We start from the raw sequence: 14022 nt of genomic DNA on the forward strand, positions 1-14022 counted from the left end.
TGAAGAGCTCACAATCTAACTCAGGGTGAGCAAAGGTAAGTAAATAATGCCACTATAGTAGAAGAATTACTGTTACAGATTAACATATAGCTGTCCTTTTACAGTAGCCTGAGAAGCTTGAGCCTTGATCAAAAAACAGGACTTCCCCAAGTAAAGATGGGGAAAAAAAGAATTTCCTTTAATTATTCAACTAATTAATTAATTAATTAATTAATTCTGTCATCCATTCATACCTACCACTAATTGCTCTATGACTATACAAAAGGCACTTTAGGAGACAGTAAGAATATAAATGAGGAAAACATGTAAAAGAATGAATAGAAAATGATAATGCATGAAACAATAAAATTCCATGCTCGGTTAAAAAAAAGCACAAACATGAACAAAGAAGTCAGGACCGCAAGGGGTGCGCCCACCCACTGAGATGGTGGGGCTGATCTAATGGGAGCTCACCAAAGCAAGCTGGACTGGGACTGATGGAGCATATGATCAAACCAGACTCTCTGAACATGTTGGACAACGAGGGCTGACTGAGAAGCCAAGGACAATGGCACTGGGTTTTCATCCTACTGTATGTACTGGCTTTGTGGGAGCCTAGTCTGTTTGGATGCTCACCTTCCTGGACCTGGATGGAGGGGTGAGGATCTTGAACTTCCCACAGGGCAGGGCACCCTGACTGCTCTTTGGACTGGAGAGGGAGGGGGAACGGGAGGGGGAGGGAAGGAGGAGGGAAATGGGAAGAGGGGGAGGAGGTGGAAAATTTTAAGTACAAATAAAAAAAAGAAATAGCTTATGCACAAATTCTGCATTACCTGGATGCTTCAGGATATTATTAAGTGTAGCTATTTCTGAATTAAATGGAAAGAGGAAAGATAGCATCTTCTTTAAAAAAAAATGAAAACCATGAGGAGTGGATATGGGAGGAGATAGGGGGAATGGGTCTGATTAAAATACATTGCATGTGTATATGAAAGTCTCAAAAAATTAACAAAAATATCATGTTAAAAACAAAAAAAGCGTAAAAGACAACTGTCCTAGTTAGTATTAACTGTCAAGTTAACACTTTCTAAAATCACTTGAAAATTGCAGTTGACTTCCTCAGGCTTGTCTGTGATCATATCTGTGAGGGGTTGACATGTTAAAATCATTGTAGGAAATTCCAGCCCACTGTGGGTGGCACCATCTTTAGCCAGGTGGTCCTGAGCAGTATACGAAAGCTAGCTAAGCATGTGCCCGTGAGTGAGCAAGCTGGAAAGTTCCCCCATGGTTTCTACTCCAAGTTACTGCTTGAGTTCCTGTCCTGACTTCCCTCAGTGATGGACTGTGATTATAAGCCAGTAAATCACACCATTCCCTAAGTTGCAACAAAAATTAAACTAGAATAATAGCCAAAGAAGATCAGCTGAAATGAATATTGTCAGATAAAAAGGCATTTGCCAAATGGACAAAGGAGAAAAGACATTCTGTTGGGGGAAATAAATAGCTGTATAAACACAAGCAAGGGCCAACAGCATAGTGGGGGAGGGGAGAAAATAAGAGCACATTGTCCAGAAGGCCAAGGGTCAGACCAATGAATGTATGCTTTATCTGGTGGCAATAAGGAGTGTTACAGTTATGACAGAAGGAGGATCATTATTAGATGTGCATTTTCAAAGGGAAATGTTGGTAGCAGTAAGAACAGACCTAGAGAAAATTAGTTTGGATGTAGGAAGACAAGTGAAGGAATTTCCAGTATCATGAATGTCCATTAATAACTGAAGGAAGGAGACAGTAGTGGAGCCACAGAGATATTTAAACATCCATGTTTATTGCTACATTTTTCAAAGTAGCTAAACTATGGAACTAACAAGATTTTTTTTTTTTTTTAAATTTATTTATTTATTAAGGATTTCTGCCTCGTCCCCACAACCGCTTCCCATTTCCCTCCCCCTCCCCCGATCAATTCCCCCTCCCTCATCTGCTCGAAGAGCAATCAGGGTTCCCTGACCTGTGGGAAGCCCAAGGACTGCCCACCTCTATCCAGGTCTCGTAAGGTGAGCATCCAAACTGCCTAGGCTCCCACAAAGCCAGTACGTGCAGTAGGATCAAAAACCCACTGCAATTGTTCTTGAATTCTCAGTATTCCTCATTGTCCGCTATGTTCAGCTAGTCCGGATTTATCCCATGTTTTTTCAGACCTAGGCCAGCTGGCCTTGGTGAGATCCCAATAGAACATCCCCATTGTCTTAGTGTGTGGGTGCACCCCTCGTGGTCCTGAGTTCCTTGCTCGTGCTCCGTCTCCTTCTGCTCCTGATTTGGACCTTGAGATTTCTGTCCGGTGCTCCCGTGTGGGTCTCTGTCTCTGTCTCCTTTCATCGCCTGATGAAGGTTAATATTCCTGAGGATGCCTATGTGTTTGTCTTTGGATTCACCTTCTTATTTAGCTTCTCTAGGAACATGAATTATAAGCTCAATGTCCTTTATTTATGGCTAGAAACCAAATATGAGTGAGTACATCCCATGTTCCTCTTTTTGGGTCTGGCTTACCTCACTCAGGATAGTGTTTTCTATTTCCATCCATTTGTATGCAAAATTCAAGAAGTCCTTGTTTTTTACTGCTGAGTAATACTCTAATATGTATATATTCCATACTTTCTTCATCCATTCTTCCGTTGAAGGGCATCTAGGTTGTTTCCAGGTTCTGGCTATTACAAACAATGCTGCCATGAACATAGTTGAGCATATACTTTTGTTGTATGATAGGGCCTCTCTTGGGTATATTCCCAAGAGTGGTATTGCTGGATCCAGGGGTAGGTTGATCCCGAATTTCCTGAGAAACCGAAACACTGCTTTCCAGAGTGGTTGCACAAGTTTGCATTCCCACCAGCAATGGGTGAGTGTACCCCTTTCTCCACAACCTCTCCAGCAAAGGCTATCATTGGTGTTTTTTATTTTCGCCATTCTGACAGGTGTAAGGTGGTATCTTAAAGTTGTCTTGATTTGCATTTCCCTGATTGCTAAGGAAGTTGAGCATGACCTTAAGTGTCTTTTGGCCATTTGAAGTTCTTCTGTTGAGAATTCTCTGTTCAGATCAGTGCCCCACTTTATAAGTGGGTTGATTAGCCTTTTACGGTCTAGTTTCTTGAGTTCTTTATATATTTTGGAGATCAAACCTTTGTCAGTAGCAGGGTTGGTGAAGATCTTCTCCCAGTCAGTGGGTTGTCTTTTTGTCTTAGTGACAGTGTCCTTTGCTTTACAGAAGCTTCTCAGCCTCAGGAAGTCCCATTTATTCAATGATGCCCTTAGTGTCTGTGCTGCTGGGGTTATACATAGGAAGTGGTCTCCTGTGCCCATGTGCTGTAGAGTACTTCCCACTTTCTCTTCTATCAGGTTCAGTGTGTTCGGACTGATATTGAGGTCTTTAATCCATTTGGATTTGAGTTTTGTGCATGGTGATAGATATGGATCTATTTTCATTCTTCTACAGATTGACATCCAGTTTTGCCAGCACCATTTGTTGAAGATGCTCTCTTTTTTCCATTGTATACTTTTAGCTCCTTTATCGAAGATCAGGTGTTCATAGGTTTGTGGGTTAATGTCAGGGTCTTCTATTCGATTCCATTGGTCGACTTCTCTGTTTTTATGCCAATACCAAGCTGTTTTCAATACTGTAGCTCTGTAATAGAGTTTGAAGTCAGGGATGGTAATGCCTCCAGACAATCCTTTATTGTATAAGATTGTTTTGGCTATCCTGGGTTTTTTGTTTTTCCATATAAAGTTGATTATTGTCTTCTCCAGATCTGTGAAGAATTTTGATGGGATTTTGATGGGGATTGCATTGAATCTATAGATTGCTTTTGGTAGAATTGCCATTTTTACTATGTTGATCCTCCCAATCCAAGAGCAAGGGAGGTCTTTCCATTTTCTGGTGTCTTCTTCAATTTCTTTCTTCAAAGACTTATAGTTCTTGTCAAGTAGATCTTTCACTTCCTTGGTCAGGGTTACCCCAAGGTATTTTATGCTATTTGTGGCTATCGTGAAAGGTGATGCTTCTCTGATTTCCCTCTCTGCTTCCTTATCCTTAGTGTATAGGAAGGCAACTGATTTTTTGGAGTTGATCTTGTATCCTGCCACATTACTAAAGCTGTTTATCAGCTGTAGGAGTTCTTTGGTAGAATTTTTGGGGTCGCTTATGTACACTATCATATCATCTGCAAATAACGAAAGCTTAACTTCTTCCTTTCCAATACGAATCCCCTTGATCTCCTTATGTTGTCTTATTGCTATTGCTAGAATTTCAAGCACTATATTGAAGAGGTATGGAGAGAGTGGACATCCTTGTCGTGTTCCTGATTTAAGTGGGATGGCTTTGAGTTTTTCTCCGTTTAATTTAATGTTAGCTGTTGGCTTGCTGTAAATAGCTTTTATTATATTTAGGTAGGACCCTTGTATCCCTATTCTCTCCAAGACCTTTATCATAAAGGGGTGTTGAATTTTGTCGAATGCTTTTTCAGCATCTAGTGAAATGATCATATGGTTTTTTTCTTTCAGTTTATTTATATGGTGGATTACATTGATAGATTTGCGTATGTTGAACCAGCCCTGCATCTCTGGGATGAAGCCTACTTGATCATAATGGATAATTTTTCTTATGTGTTCTTGGATTCGGTTTGCCAGTATTTTATTGAAAATTTTTGCGTCGATGTTCATGAGTGAGATCGGTCTGTAATTCTCTTTCTTGGTTGGGTCTTTTTGTGGTTTTGGTATCAGGGTAACTGTAGCTTCATAAAAGGAATTTGGCAATGACTCTTCTGATTCTATATTGTGAAATACATTAAGGAGTATAGGTATTAGTTCTTCTTGGAAGTTCTGGTAGAATTCTGCATTGAAACCATCTGGTCCTGGGCTTTTTTTCGAAGGGAGATTTTTGATAACCATTTCTAATTCTTCGCGAGAAACCGGTCTATTTAGATCATTCACCTGGTCTTGGTTTAGCTTTGGTATGTGGTACTTATTTAAAAAAATGTCCATTTCTTTTGTATTTTCCAGTTTTGTGGCATACAGGCTTTTGTAGTAAGATCTAATGATTCTCTGAATTTCCTCTGTGTCTGTGGTTATGTCCCCCTTTTCATTTCTGATCTTATTTATTTGCGTGTTCTCTCTCTGTCGTTTAATTAGTTTGGATAGGGGTTTGTCGATCTTGTTGATTTTCTCCAAGAACCAGCTTTTTGTTTCATTGATTCTTTGGACTGTTTTCTGTGTTTCTATTTTGTTGATTTCAGCCCTCAGTTTTATTATTTCCAGTCTTCTACTTCTCCTGGGCGCGTCTGCTTCTTTTTTTTCTAGAGCTTTCAGGTGTGTTGTTAAGTCCCCAATGTATGCATTCTCCGTTTTCTTTAAGTGGGCACTTAGTGCTATGAACTTTCCTCTTAGCACTGCTTTCATTGTGTCCCATAGGTTTGAGTATGTTGTCCCTTTATTTTCATTAAATTCAAGGAAGACTTTAATTTCTTTCTTGATTTCTTCCTTGACCCAGGTGTGGTTCAGTAGTTGACTGTTCAGTTTCCATGAGTTTGTCGGTTTTTTGGGGGCAGCGTGGTTGTTGCCTTCTAATTTTAATCCGTGATGATCTGATAAGACACAGGTGGACACTGATATTTTTTTGTATCTGTGGAGGTTTCCTTTGTTTCCGAGTATGTGGTCAATTTTTGAGAAGGTTCCATGAGCTGCAGAGAAGAAGGTATATTCTTTCCTATTTGGGTGGAATGTTCTATAGATGTCTGTTAAGTCCATTTGCTTCATTACCTCCAATAATTCTCTTAATTCTCTATTAGGTTTCTGTCTGATTGACCTGTCCCTTGGAGAGAGAGGTGTGTTGAAGTCTCCTACTACTAGTGTGTGTGGTTTGATGTCTGCCTTGAGTTCTAGTAATATTTCTTTTACATAAGTAGGTGCTTTTATATTGGGGGCGTATATATTCAGGATTGAGACCTCCTCCTGATGAATTGTTCCTGTTATGAGTATAAAGTGACCGTCTCGGTCTCTTCTGATTGATTTTAGTTTGAAGTCAGTTTTGTTAGAAATTAGTATGGCCACACCTGCTTTTTTCTTAGGACCATTTGCTTGAAACACCTTTTCCCAACCCTTTACTCTGAGTAGGTGCCTGTCTTTGTGGTTGAGATGTGTTTCTTGCAAACAGCAGAATGTTGGATCCTGTTTTCGTATCCAATCTTTTAGCCTGTGCCTTTTTATAGGTGAATTGAGCCCATTAATATTAAGTGATATTAATGACCAGTGGTTGTTTACTCCGGTTATTCTTATTGCTTTTGGTAGTAGAGATTGTCTCCCTTCTTTGAGATGTGCTCGTGAAGGGTCATTAGATGCCTGGGTTATTGTAGGCAGTGTTGGCAGTGTTGGATTCCTTGGGTTGCGATTTTCCTTCTATTACTTTCTGTAGGGCTGGATTTGTGGCTACGTATTGTTTAAATTTGTTCTTATCCTGGAATGTTTTGTTTTCTCCATTGATAATGAATGATAGCTTGGCTGGGTATAGTAGTTTGGGTTTGCATCCATGGTCTCTTAGCTTCTGCAGAACCTCTATCCAGGACCTTCTGGCTTTCATAGTTTCCATCGAGAAGTCAGGTGTAAGTCTGATCGGTTTACCTTTATAAGTTACTTGCCCTTTTTCTTTTGCAGCTCTTAATATTTTTTCTTTAACCTGTATATTTTGTGTTTTGATTATTATATGGCGAGGAGATGTTTTTCTTTGATCCAGTCTGTTTGGTGTTCTGTATGCTTCTTGAATATTTAAGTGAATATCTTTCTTTAAGTTGGGAAAGTTTTCTTCCATAATTTTGTTGAAAATATTTTCTGGGCCTTTGAGCTGTGACTCTTCTCCTTCTTCTATTCCTATTATTCTTAGGTTTGGTTTTTTTATTGTGTCCCATAGTTCCTGAGTGTTTTGTGTTGAGAATTTGTTGGCTTTGCTGTTTTCTTTGATCTGTTCGTTTATTTTCTCTATGGTGTCCTCAGCATCTGAGAGTCTTTCTTCTAGCTCTTGTATTCTATTGATTATGCTTGTTTCTGTAGACTCTGCTCGTTGGCCTAGATTTTCCATATCCAGCTGGTCCTCAGTTTGTATTTTCTTCTTTGCCTTCATTTCAGTTTTCAATTCTTGAACTGTTTCCATTACCTGTTTGATGGTTTTTTCTTGGTTTCCCAGGGTATCATGTACGTATTTACTCATTTCTTCAAACTTTTTGTTATACTTCTCATCCATTTCTATAAGGGCATTTTTTACATGTTGTTTAAGGGACTCTATTATCTTCATAAAGTCGATTTTTTCCATTTCTTCTGTGTTAGGTTGTTCAAATACTTCTGTTGTAAGATCATTGGGTTCTGATGTTTTCATGTTGTTTTTCGGATTATTGGGAGAATTCTTGCCTTGACGCCTGCCCATCTCCTCCTATTGATCCTATCCAATGGGTCCTTTAAAAACCGGATCAGGTTTCCCTGCTGGCCAAGGGCTCCGCTTACAAAATGCCCTCACTCTCTTTCGTGGTTCCTGCTGCAGGCCAAGAACCCTCTCACCCCTCTGAAGGATCTTCAGGACAGGACCAGGCTCCCCTTGTGCCAGTGACCTGGCCAACCAAAGGCCTACCTCTTTGATTCGATTGTAGTAGGGCGATCTGCTCTCCTTATTGCACGCCTGTTCCCGCCGCTTGGGTCTGTCTCTGCGCTGGTCCCCGAAAGCCTCTTCCTGTATGCGGTGTTGCTCCGCCGCGTCTGGCCGCCGCCGCTCCGCCTCTGTGCGTCTGGCCGCCGCCGCTCCGCCTCTGTGCGTCTGGCCGCCGCCGCTCCGCCTCTGTGCGTCTGGCCCCCGCCGCTCCGCCTCTGTGCGTCTGGCCGCTGCCGCTCCGCCTCTGTGCGTCTGGCCGCCGCCGCTCCGCCTCTGTGCGTCTGGCCGCCGCCGCTCCGCCTCTGTGGAACTAACAAGATTTTATTTGGCTTTCAGAAGAATGGAATTAGTGAATGTATAGGAAACCGGATAAAGCAGAGATCATTATGTTAAGAGAAATAATCCAGACTCTGAAAGACAAATATTGCATGATCTCTACTGTGTGTGTGTGTGTGTGTGTGTGTGTGTGTGTGTGGTCTCAATCTTGTAACAACCTGATTATAAGTGCTCCTCTTCAGACCTCAACTCTATTTACTAGATACTCCAATCCTTGGTTCAGACCCAGAGGGCTGTAATGCAACCTACTTGCATGATCTTTTATACCACACCTCCAGCTCCCTGGGGAACCCTACTTTTGGCATGGATAGAATCCCCTAAGCTCTTCCCTCTTAGCCTTTCCTCCTAGCCCTCCATTGCTCTCTGATACACAGCAACCTGCAGAAGCACTCTCTACCAAGCAACCCATAACCATCACACTCTCCTAAGATCCAGAGAAGAATGCATATATATCCACATTTATGATACAACACAAGTTAACTTCAAATGAATCAAGAACTTCAACATAAAACAAGATATCCTGAATCTGAAGGAAGATACAGTGGGGAATAGCATTGAACTCGTTGGCACAGGGAGGACTTTCTGGACAGAACACTGCTAGCGCAGTCACTAAGATCATCAATTAATAAATGGAACCTTATGAAACTGAAAAGATTCTGTAAGGCAAAGGACAGTGACATTAAGACAAAGAGGCAGCCTATAGAATGTGAAAAGATCTTTACCACATACATATCTGATAGAGGGTTAATATCTAAAATATATGAGGAACTAAAAAACTTGGCAACAAGAAAACAAATAACTCAGTTTTAAAATGGGATAGGGAACTAAACAGAATTCTCAAAAGATAAAACACAAATGTTTGAGGAACACTTAAAGAAATGTTCAACATTCTTAGTTATCAGGGAAATGTAAATTAAACCTACTCTGAGATTTCATCTTACATCAGTCAGAAGATCAGTAAAACAAATGACAGTTCATGTTGTCAAGGATGTGGAGTAAGGGGAACACTCCTCCATTGCTGGTGGGAGTGTAAACTTGTAAAGCCACTTTGGAAATCAATATGGTGGTGGTTTCTCAGAAAATTGGGAATCAATATACCTCAAGATCAAGCTAAACCACTCTTTGGCATACAAGCAAAAGACTCCACATCTTACTATAGAGACACTTGCTTATCCAAGTTTATTGACACTCTATTAGAAATAGTCCAGATGCCCATCAACAGATGAATGGATAATGAAAATGTGATATATTTACACAATAAATATTATTCAGCTGTTAAAATGAAATTTGGAAGTAAATGAATGGAACTAGAAAAAAAATCATCCTAAGTGAGGTAACCTAGATCCAAAAGACAAATACAGTATGTATTCACTTATATATGGAGGTTAGCTTTTAAGCCTTCACTATACAATCAATATAACAACAGAGGTTAGGTAAGGAATAGGGGACTTGGAGGAAAGAAAGATCTCCAAAGTTATGGGAAATGGAATACATGGTTATGGATAGATGGGGGATGTGAAACAGGAGGATTAAACCAAGAGGGGAGGGAAGAGGAAAGTTAAGGGAGGAAATACAAGGAGGGACAACTAACACTAAGAGTCATTTGAGGGGTAATATGGACACCTACTACTATAGAAGTTTTAATATATATATGTAAAAGGAATCTAAATGTAGAAGTTTTAAAATATATTCATATATAAAAGAAATCTAAATGGACTCACCAAATGACTAGGGGAGAAAATGCCTCAACTAGACATTATTTAATGCCAAGAGAAATATCTAGTGCCAGGAATGGGTTACATATAATTGAGTTCTTGGCCAAAGGGACCCCATGGAAACCCTCAAACAACTCAGGCTATTGCCAAGATTATTGATTATTACCCAGAATCTGATGGTAAGGCCATATTGCTGCAGACAACACTTAACTCGCTGAACACGGATAAGTTAGGTTAGTGCCTAACTAGAGCCTTCATCTCTACTGACTAGTGCTCATGGTACTGGAAGTACTCTGCATGCTACTAGAGGAGAAACATGAACACCAACACAGCTATAAACCCTGAAATCTATAATGGTTACCTGTCTGCATGAAACACTGGTGCAATAGTGGCACAAACACTGTGGGAGTAACCAACCACTATCTGGATGGGTTTCAGGACCACTTCATGAGAAGGAATCCATGTCTTTTATTATTCTTCTGGGCAAGAACATTAGACTAGATAGGCTATGAGCCAAATGCTATTGTTCTGTTAAAGCGGTGTTTCTCAATTTTCTTAATTCTGCAATCTTTTAATACAGTTCCTTGTGTTGTGGTGAACCCCAACTGTCCCTAATCATAAAATTATTTTTATTGCTACTTCATAACTGGGTGAATTCTGTAAAAGTTTTATTCAACCTCCAAAGAGATGGTGACCCAAAGGTTAAGAACCACTGAACTAAAGGAACACAGCAACAAAATGACTCCTAACAACATTCTAATATACCCATAGATCAGTGTCTCACTCAGCCATCATCAGAGAAGTTTTCTCCCACAGTAGATGAAAATAAATGCAGATAACTACAACTGAACAATGTCCAGAGAGTGAGAGACCTTGGAACACAATTCTAAATGGGATGTCTTCATCAAATCCCTCTCTTCAAACCTCAAGGAACTCCAAGGAAGACAAAAAGATTCTAAGAATCAGTGGTGACGAATGACACCAAGGCAACAGTGTCTTCCAAATAGAACAAGACTAATGTACATATGACTTCATAAAAACCGTGCCAGCAATGACAGAGCCTGCCAAGATTTATGCCTTAAGGAATCCCAGCACTGAGAGAGTTAGTGGACACAAATCTCAACCCCTAACCCAAAAGCTATCTTCACTCAACATATGGTGGCATGAGTCAGGGAAAGATGCCATTTCCGGCTCAGTGTCTGTGGCTGGTGGGAGAGCTGGCTCTTAGGGGTCATGAGAGTGAGAGAGAGAGCTGGCCCTGCTTCTCACTAGCTCCAGCACACGGGAGAGTGGCCCTTGCACCTCACCTGGGCAACAGGATAGAGCAGGCCCTGGTTGTGAAGGTGAAGTGAGCCAGCCCTGAAGGCATGCCAGGAGGAAAAACAGCCCTGCCTTTTTGCAGTTTATTGCATATGGTGAGCTAGCCTGGGTGGTGCTGAAGAGTTCACCCTGGTATTGAGAATGAAGAAGAGCATGGGGGCTGACCAATGTAGCAACTACCCAGGCCCAGAACCAAGGTTTTGAGTTGGGTCACCCCAACATCCACTCCATTTATGATCTGGTGGAGCACATAAAGGAGCCAGTCCTGCAGTCCCAAAGCTGCAGAATCTCCATGACACAGGACAACAGGATATCTAGTATCTTATTTTTATAAAGTAATACTAACTGGACTTGGCAACTGTCATATAAAATAAAAGAAGAGAAGGAATCCAAGGCTGACTTGTGATACAGGATGAGTGATAGGGGGATGAACAAACAGAATAACTCTGAGATTTCCAAGTCTATATATTTTTTGGTCCACTATTTTTAAACATTCATTAATTTCGTTGCAGAGGGCATGCTGTATGGCACACTTGGGAGGTCAGAAAACAAGTTGCAGGAGTCAGTTTTCTTTTTCCACCTGTGGGTTCTAGAGCAAAACTCAGGTTGTCAGGCTGGGTGGCAAGCAACTTTGCCACCTTTCTGGTCTGGTCCATTAATTTTTAACTCAACCAATATTAAAGGATTTATCCTACCTCTGCAATTTTCCTGTCTCCAGTTTTATTCTCTTTGGGCTAGTAAATGTGATTTTATAAAGAGTATACAGATATTTTGGTATAGGATATATGAAAAAAATAACAGTAAGCAGAATGGTTAGAACACAGGGCTTAAGACAACCAACAGGTCACAAAATAAATAGTAATAACGTTACAATGAAAGCAGTACACAAGACTAGGAAAGTAAAAGGTTTAAGGCTGGATTATTTGAAGCAGTTAATTATGCATACTTCCTTTATCACATTTTTAAAAGTATTAACTACTCTCTGTGTGAGAGAGGGGAATGTCCAATTTCCTTTAACTGAATTTACAGGTAGGTGTGAGCCTCCTCATATGGGTGCTGGGAATCTAACCCAGGTCCTCTGCAAGAGCATCAGGTGTTCTTAGTTACTTAGCCATCTCCACAACCCCCTAGAAAACTTTCAAGTCAGAAGGATGGCACTTTGTATTCTCAATGATCCCAAGGCTCTTCTGCCCGAGGAGCAAGCAAGAAAAGGTAGATCAAGGAGAGAGAGAAGGAGGAGAATATCAGGGGCCAGTCACCCATGATACACAGTCGGCCATGGAGTAAGAAAAGGAAAAAGTCCACAGGCAAAAGGTAGACAGGATAATTTAAGATAATAAAAGATGTCTAGAAACAAGTCAAACTAAGGCTAAGTATTTCTTATTAAGATTAAGCCTCCATGTGTGACTTATTTGGGAGCTAGGGTGGTGGGTCCCCAAAAGAGCAAAGAGAAAAAGAGTAAAAAAACCAACCACCAACACCCACCCATGTTCCATGAGTTTCAGTGTTGCCTGTTCGTTTCCCTCACATGCCCCCCCCCCCCCCCGACACTTAAACTCCAAATTATTATCTTTGGACTTTTTAAAACTTGCCTGAAGTTGCTAGGCTGCTAATAAATTCATTCCTTGGAATTTTCTTTTTTTTTAAATTTATTTATTTATTAAGGATTTCTGCCTCCTCCCCGCAACCGCTTCCCATTTCCCTCCCCCTCCCCCGATCAAGTCCCCCTCCCTCATCTGCTCGAAGAGCAATCAGGGGAATTTTCAGTTCACAAGCTAAGGCAGGAAAGAAGCAGAGATCGAAATGGACAAGCACTCCTGTCCATCCATCAGATAAAGAAGGAAGTTCTCTCCATTTTGGATAAATGAGCATGTTGCAGTATAAAACAGTTGAAGAACTGGAAAGAACATAGTGAGTGGGAATAAGGATGGCTGGATCTTCCTGCATGGATCTTTGCTTTCTCATGTGTGAGAACCTACTCTCAAGCTCTCAAAAATTTAAGAAGAAAGCTGAAATATTCAGTCAGTCCCTGCAGGAAAAAGTTCAAACGTGTTCTATCTATAAAATGTATTTGGGCTGAGTGGTGATGGCTCATGCCTTTAATCCCAGCACTTGGGAGGCAGAGGCAGGTGAACCCCTGTGAGTTCGAGGCCAACCTGGTCTACAAGAGCTAGTTCCAGGACAGATAGAACTAACTGTTACAAAGGGGAATCCTGTCTCAAAAAACCAAAACAATAGATAGATAGATAGATAGATAGATAGATAGATAGATAGATAGATAGATAGATAGATAGATAGATAGATAGATAGAAAATACATTTGATTCCCAGCCCATTCCACTGATGTAACTTCTTCATGGTCCATCTGTTCTCCACCTCAATCTACCTCCAGAAGATCTCTTGCTACCTTAACACGTTCAAAACATTTACACAAAATATGATATACTTTGTCCCGATTATCCTGCAAAGGGCAATATTTTAAGCTCTTGGATGACAAAGGTGAAGAAAAGAACGAGGAACAGTAAGTTAAGATTGCACTGTAAGAAAAGGAGTTTCCCTCTTTTTCTCAAATAGCATACAACATTAAGGAATCCTTAGTAGTGGTTTTAGAAAAACAACTGCATTATTCCTTGTATGTTAATCTACCCACTCCTTAAAGCTAGCCTCTGTAATTCTATAGAGAGAATTATTTATACAATTTGACTCAGATACACTTCAACAAATTGCGAAGCTGAGTGCTTGTATCAGCTTGTCAAACCAACACTCATATAGTTCAAGTACTATGTAAACAAGGCTTCCAGTTATGCCACAGTGGACTCTGATCGTCTGCTTGCTTTTATGTGCCATCCTACACCAGGCATGCATTTTTACCCACATCATAAGAGAAAACCATAACCTCTGGCCTAGATAAAGTGAAATACCTTTCATGTATAAGAATTGGTTCAGGAATTCAAGTCAGCTTCAGTTATAGTGGGTTCAAGTCCAGCCTATGCTA

Source organism: Microtus oregoni, unplaced genomic scaffold (assembly GCF_018167655.1).
Source record: "Microtus oregoni isolate MIOR12 unplaced genomic scaffold, Mior012 000155F_ref0000269, whole genome shotgun sequence".
Classification (NCBI taxonomy): Eukaryota; Metazoa; Chordata; class Mammalia; order Rodentia; family Cricetidae; genus Microtus; species Microtus oregoni.